Source organism: Pteronotus mesoamericanus, unplaced genomic scaffold (assembly GCF_021234165.1).
Source record: "Pteronotus mesoamericanus isolate MK-2021 breed Mesoamerican mustached bat unplaced genomic scaffold, CSHL_Meso_final contig_182, whole genome shotgun sequence".
In the NCBI taxonomy this organism is placed as follows: domain Eukaryota; kingdom Metazoa; phylum Chordata; class Mammalia; order Chiroptera; family Mormoopidae; genus Pteronotus; species Pteronotus mesoamericanus.
The window spans coordinates 29246217-29253197 of record NW_026555078.1 but is presented as its reverse complement, the minus strand read 5'-3'; the positions used below and the strand labels follow the sequence as shown (position 1 = coordinate 29253197).

At 38.4% G+C, this 6981-nt stretch overlaps 1 non-coding gene across 1 annotated transcript; it reads right to left on the bottom strand.

Annotated features, from left to right (window-relative positions):
* Nucleotides 1-5495: 5495 nt before the first annotated feature.
* On the bottom strand, nucleotides 5496-5602 carry LOC129066110 (U6 spliceosomal RNA). The gene has a single exon (XR_008528647.1). It is a non-coding gene; the product is annotated as a U6 spliceosomal RNA (small nuclear RNA).
* Between the last annotated feature and the right edge of the window lie 1379 nt (nucleotides 5603-6981).

The following is a 6981-nucleotide window of genomic DNA, read 5'->3' as shown; positions in this document are numbered from 1 at the left end:
CTGAGCTTCCTGGACTTCCTAGAAATCTATTTCCTTGGCCAGGCTGGGCAAGTTCTCCTTCATTATTGTTTCAAATAAGTTTTCAATTTCCTGCTCTTCCTCTTCTGCTTCTGGCACCCCTGTGATTTGGATATTGGATCATTTAAAGTTGTCCCAGAGGTCCCTGAGCCTCTCCTCACTTTTTTGAATTCTTGTTTCTTTATCCTGTTCTGGCTGAACATTCATCTCTTCCTTCTGCTCCTAATCATTTATTTCAGTCCTGGTTTCCTTCCCATTACTGCTGGTTCCCCGTCTATTTTTCTTCATGTCACTTTGCATAGCCTTTGCTCTTTCCTCCATTTTGTGACCACACTCAACCAATTCAGTGAGCATCCAGATTACCAGTGTTTGGAGCTATGCATCTGATAAGTTGGCTATCTGTTCATTGCTTAGTTCTATTTTTGGAGCTTTGCTCTGTTCTTTCATTTGGCCCATATTTCTTTGTCTCAGTGTACCTTGGAAATCACTGGAAGGGGCGAGGCTTAGGTATTTGCCAGGGTGGGGGCAATCCAGGTCCCTGAGTTGAGACTCTGTCTGTGGGGGAGGGGTCTAAGAGGCAACAATGCTGCTTGCTTGGATCTTGGCCAGCCTTCAGTCACTTCCTCCACTACCCACAAGCAAATAGGGCCCTTCTGGTGCTGATTCCCAGGTGGGTGGGTGTGTATACATTCTAGGACCCCGTGGATCTCTCCAGCGGAATCTCTTGTGAGGCTGAGAGGTTCTCCTGTCGCTGCAACCCCCGCAGTATTTTTATAGCCAGAGTTTTTGTGGGTTTCTTTTCCCACACTGCAAACCTGGATTGTGCCATCTGTCTCACTCCTTAGCTATTCCTGTGGTTTATCCACATGCAAATGTGAAACTGCCTAGTCTGCCAGCCTGGGCCTCGCCTGCCCAGGCCTCACCTGCCCAATCCTCCAGCCTCTACCTTGCTGCCTGTGCTCTCTGCCCCAGCTGCCCATCTGCGCCCCTCCTACCAGTCTGTATGAATGTTTCTTCTTTAGCGCCTTGGTTGTCATACTTCCATACAGCTTGATTTTCTGGTAGTTCTGGTTATTTTTTGTTTTTAAATTTGTTATTGTCCTTCTTTTAGTTGCACAAGGAGGCAAAGTGTGTCTATCTATGCCTTTATCTTGGCCGAAAGTCCTGTCATAGTGATTTTAAATGTCTGTCTGATAATTCTAATATTTTGTCCATCTCTAAGATCCTTAACTATATTTTCTTTTGATAATGTGTCATATTTTATTTATTCTTTTACTAAGTTTTTATTTCATGCCAGCTTGTGTGTATAAAAGAACATGGGAAACTGTAGGGGGAAAATGTATGCCTTCAGAAAAAGGTATACCCTTTATTCTACATTACTAGTATAAGCAGGCAGGGTGGGGTAAGGTGAAACTATTGAATCCTCAAATGATCTGGTTCTGGGCTTTGTTGTAACTTTACTTAGATTCACTTCATCACTGACTTGGAATATTTTGAGGCTGATTCAAGACATACCCTTCAGGAAGGCATGGGAGCTCAGACCCAGTGATGCTCTAGTCAATAATGGAGAATTTTCTCTAGTTTACAGCCTCGCCACAGCTATTTGGGTTCCTGGGGTATTCTTTTTGCTCTCTGGACACCAGCTTCTTGCTTTTGTCAACTGCTGTCTTCATTCAGTGAAAGCCTGATGTGCTTCAGGCAGATTCCCTGAGTTCTCTGCCCTGCCTCCAGGCTTCAGCGGACAGCCTTTCTTGCACTTGGGATACCCATAGTGGGTATCATTCTGTAGGAAAGAAAGCAGCCATAAATATCTTCTCTCATAAGAAGGCCTTGACATTTTCAAAAATTTAGTTCATTTGGAGTCCTTTTACATGTCCCCAGCCCTCACTTTTTTAAAAAATGAAACTGTGATATTGTAGCTTATCCAGTTTTCTTTTTATTAGTGTTAGTATGCCAATATCTTTTGTCTTTTCTACACACTACATCAGAAGTTCCTTACATTTGCTTTTTACTTAGTAAAATATATTCAGATGAAGGCAGTAGCTTGGACTCCCAGTCTTAGTATATTTTGCTCTTATTGGGGGGGGGGTGTGCATACACACGCACACATATGTAGTTAATCAAATATCATTTGAAACCAAAAGTGAGTGTAGCCTTCCAATTATACTTATTCTCTGATAATTATGCTCCATAAGTTGTTACTGGTTAAGGTATAAATTATAAATGAACATTGAATAATTTAATGTGGAATAATTTAAAATATTTCTTGTTATTTTATGCTCTAAAAGCACAGTTAAATTGTATTCTTGTGGTAAATCACGATGTGTTTGTGTTATTTGTCTCTGGTCACATCTCTTTGACTTCAAAGTTTATGCTCTTTAGCCACCTCTCCTCATGCATATAAATTGCTAATCATGAAAAATAAATGACAAGACCTGAAGGGGCTATAATAGTTGCAGTATTTACAGTGTTTTGATGGTCGAATTACATATAAGCGATTTTCTTTTATTTTTTCAAAGTATTATTAATTTATATAAAAACAATGAATTTATAAAATTTTAAACTCAGAAATATAAATGTGGCCCAAGGAAATGTACTGTATTTCTGTTAACAAGATCTGAATTCCAATTTAAATAATTTTGTTATATATTTATCTTTTTCTTCCCTCACTTCAATGGTTTCTAGCAGTAGCAATGACACATAAATTACCTTATAGCAAAATATTATATTTATTGCAGTATTTAAAAAGATAATTTTGAAAGGAGAGGAGAATTTTTCAACATCCAGATGTGCTCTCAAAAAAAGAATTTTAATAATTACAATTTAGGTTATATTCTTTCCTTGAAAGCAGTGATAATTTTAGATATGCTTTAATTTCTAATTTGTTTTTAGGATGGAAGGGGGTATTTTTCTAGGTATTAAAGAATAGAAAAAAAGCGTTATGGGAAAAAGTCACCATCTGATTATTTGCATGTTATTTGCTTTCTGTCTGTAGTTTCAAATCCTATGAAAGAGACTCAGAGCATCACTTATTCAGTTTTATTATTAGTTTGGAATCTCCATGGTCTGGTCTGGATTGCTCTTGTATTTAATTTGATAACCAAATTACTTTATGAAATGGAATTAAAGCTAAATAAGGACACATCTGAAATAGAAGTTGGAAAAAAAGAAAAGAAGACAGATGGTGAAAAGCAATATGCTTAGTAGGTTTCCTCCATCCAAACTGCAGAGGGTTTTCACAGAGCCCTTTCAAAAGGGTCCCACCAAGAAGGAACAGAAAAACAACCAGATGTTTCTCCATGCACCTCTCATGTGAGTTGCATTTCAACATCAAAATTTATTTAACTTTAATTGTCAGTAAGAAAAATAATTTAAAAATATAATTCCTATTTCAACTTTACTTGCCCACCTGCCCCATATCCGGCTCACCCCATGTTGGATCCACAGAAGCATCTGTATACCTAGAAGCTTATTTTGAAAATTGAGTTTCCATGCTTTTTCCACCATGTATTTCAATAAAGGTAGAAATACACATGTACAAAATTACAGAGCTATTTTCATTTCGGGTTCCGTTTCTTGTATACATTATTTCTAATTATCAATCAAGTGTTTCATAAAAATGGATGCAATTTTTTTCTCCCAGTTAAATAAGTAAGAAAAACTTTGCAGGCTAGAAAGACTGGCAAGAAGTATTCAAAGTGATGAAAAGCACAGACCTATAGCCTAGATTACTCTATCCAGCAAAGCTGTCATTTAGAATAGAAGGGCAGATAAAGTGCTTCCCAGACAAGGTAAAGCTAAAGGAATTCATCATCACCAAGCCATTATTATATGAAAAACTAAAGGGAATTATATAAGAAAAAGATCAAAACAATGAACATTAGAATTGCAATAAATTCACAACTATCAATAATTGACTCCAAATAACACCACTAAGCGAACAAGCAGAACAGGAGCAGAATCACAGAAATGGAGATAGTTTGGCAGGTTATCAATTGGGAGTGGGAAGAGGGAGAATGGGGGGAAAGTCCAGGGATTAAGAAGCACAAATTGGTGGGTACAAAATAGACAGGAGAGTGTTAAGAACATTGTAGGAAATGGAGTAGCTAAAGAATTTATATGCATGACCCATGGACAGGAACTAAACAGAGGGATTGCTGGAGGGAATGGGGGTATCGAGTGGAGGGAGGCAAAGGGGAAAAAATTGGGACAACTGTAACAGTATAATCAGTAAAATATATTAAATAAAAATAAGTGAGGCTATTCTCATTTTCATTCAAGTCCAGGGCTCTTAATTGTGTATTTCCAAAGCTCTTCTCGGTGAATATGACCAAATATCACCTGACTGCTCCCTCTTTTATCTTTTGCTGCTACCTGCAGCTGAAGTCTTGTCCTGATTCTTGTCCTGAGAGAAATAACCTGAACAAGTGAACATGAAGAGCTGTAACATTAGAGCCCAGGCCTGATTTGCCCTAGACCACCCCACGGTCCTGGAGGCCTTGTCTAGTTCCAGTTACAGCAACAAAGGCAGAAGAGCCAAGATTCGTCCTTTGGACAGGAAATTCCAAACTGTTTTCCACAGTGGCTACACCAGTCTGCATCCCCACCAACAGTGTACTAGGGTTCCCTTTTCTCCACAACCTTGCCAGCGCTTGTTTTTTGTTGATTTATTTATAATGGCCATTCTGACCAATGTGAAGTGGTATCTCATTGTGGTTTTAATTTGTATTTCTCTGATGGATAGTGATGCTGAGCATCCTTTCATATGTTTCTGGGCCCTGTGTATGTCCTCCTTGGAGAAGTGTCTGTTCAGGTCCTTTGCCCATTTTTTTAAATTGGATTTGTTGTCTTCCTGGAGTGGCGTCGTGTGAGTTCTTTATATTTTTTGGAGATCAAACCCTTGTCTGAGGTATCATTGGAAATATATTTTCCCATATGGTTGGTTCCCTTTTCATTTTGTTGATTTCTGCTTTAGCCGTGCAGAAGCTTTTTATTTTGACAAAATCCCATTTGTTTATTCTTTCCTTTATGTCCCTTACTCTAGAGGACATATAGATGAAAATATTGCTGCATGGAATATCTGAGAGTGTCCTGCCTATGTTCTCCTCTAGAACTTTTATGGTGTTGCAACTTACATTTAAGTCTTTTATCCATCTTGAGTTTATTTTTGTGTATGGTTTAAGTTGGTGGTCGAGTTTCATTTTTTTGCATGTCCAGATCTCCCAATACCATTTGTTGAAGAGGTTATTTTTACTCTATTTTAAGCTTCTGCCCCTTGTCGAATATTAATTGACCATAGAGATATGGGTTTATTTCTGGGCTCTCTATTCTGTTCCATTGATCTATGTGTTTGTTCTTATGCCAGTACCAAACTGTTTTGATTACAGTATCCTTGTAATATAGTTTGACGTCAGGCATTGTGATCCCTCCTACTTTGTTCTTCTTTCTCAAAATTGCTGCAGCTATTTGGGGTTGTTTAAAATATGGAATGCTTCACTAATCTGTGTGTCATCCTTGCTCAGGGCCCATGCTAATCTTCTCTGTATCATTCCAATGTTAGCATATGTGCTGCTGAAGCAAGCACTCAATAGGAGATCTTGCTGGGAACCTTATTTTGGACAGTTTACCAGTTGCTTTCTATTCCAAAGTTGTAACTGCTGTAATACGGTGCTTCAAGAGAAATGTTGTTATGAAAAGGGTTTAGAATTAAATTTTTAATTCGTTTAAAAAAGAATAAATAAGCCTGATAAGAGCAATAAAATAATTAAAACCAGAAGAGAAATAGGAAGTATAAAGGACATAAGAGGTCAAGGCTATGTTAGTAAGAGATTAAAAAAGAGCCCAATTATGCATGCTGGGACTTACGCCTTCCCCCACCCCTCCCTACCTTACCACCATCACCTCAGCCGGATTCCTGGAGTGTGTCAGTTACCAAAGCTTCGCAGACTTCCTGCTTCATGATTTGGTCTAGGTAGGGTTTCACGGCAAGGGTGGGGCCCCACACTGAAGATGGGGCCTCTGGCATATTGAAACCTTCAGACAGAAACTGTACCTGTCCTAGCCACCTTTTCTTTCTGGCGCCAGAAGGTATACAAAACAATGCCCAATTCCTTTGCAAGCAGCATGTTCAGGTAGATGTAGATTTTGTGCTTGCTATTTTAATTTTTTAAATTCTGTTATTCATTTTATTAAAGAATTTCCAATTAATTCTATTATGTGTACATTTGAGTTTCATTCTCCCATGCCTGGTGAGGCCCTAGCTCATTAGTCCTCAAAGCCAACACTGAGAGTAGCACCATGTGTTCTACAAAAACTACTTAAATGTAGACATAATATCTAAAAAGAAAGAAGTGTCTCCGAAGGACTGGCCCTAAAAATAAATACTTATAAAGTGGTTGCTAATGCTGCTGTCAAGTGTCTTTCCCTTGGTGCCCCCCACCTATTTTTATGTAGGAAGGAATAGTGCCCTGCAAACTCACCAAGCTTGGAATTATGGATTTGCCACTGTTCATTGGCCCAAGGTAGCTGCTTCTCCAATTATAAACACTAAGAGATCTACTCAGAGATTTGTGTTCTCACTGGACAGGCCACAGATGATCAACACTTGAATTTTGGGGGTGAGGTTGAAAATTATTGTTTCCTCACATCTTTGATGGCATTGTTCCATATCCTTCTAGACCCAGTTTTGGAGATTTATTTTTTCCCCCTGAAATTTTCCACTAATGATCCAGTACAGGGGATGTTCATTTATTCACTGTTCCAGGCCCTTGGTGACCCTTTCTGTGTGAAAAATTATCTTATTCATATCTGGGAAACTCTGCTACGCTATATTTTCATAATGGAACCCCCCTTATTGGGATGACAGGCTTTCTAGCTAGAGCCCCTAGGTCTCATGTTATCTGTAAAAAAAGAAAAAGGTGTTCTTTATTCTTTAATTATATTTTATTGATTATGCTATTACAG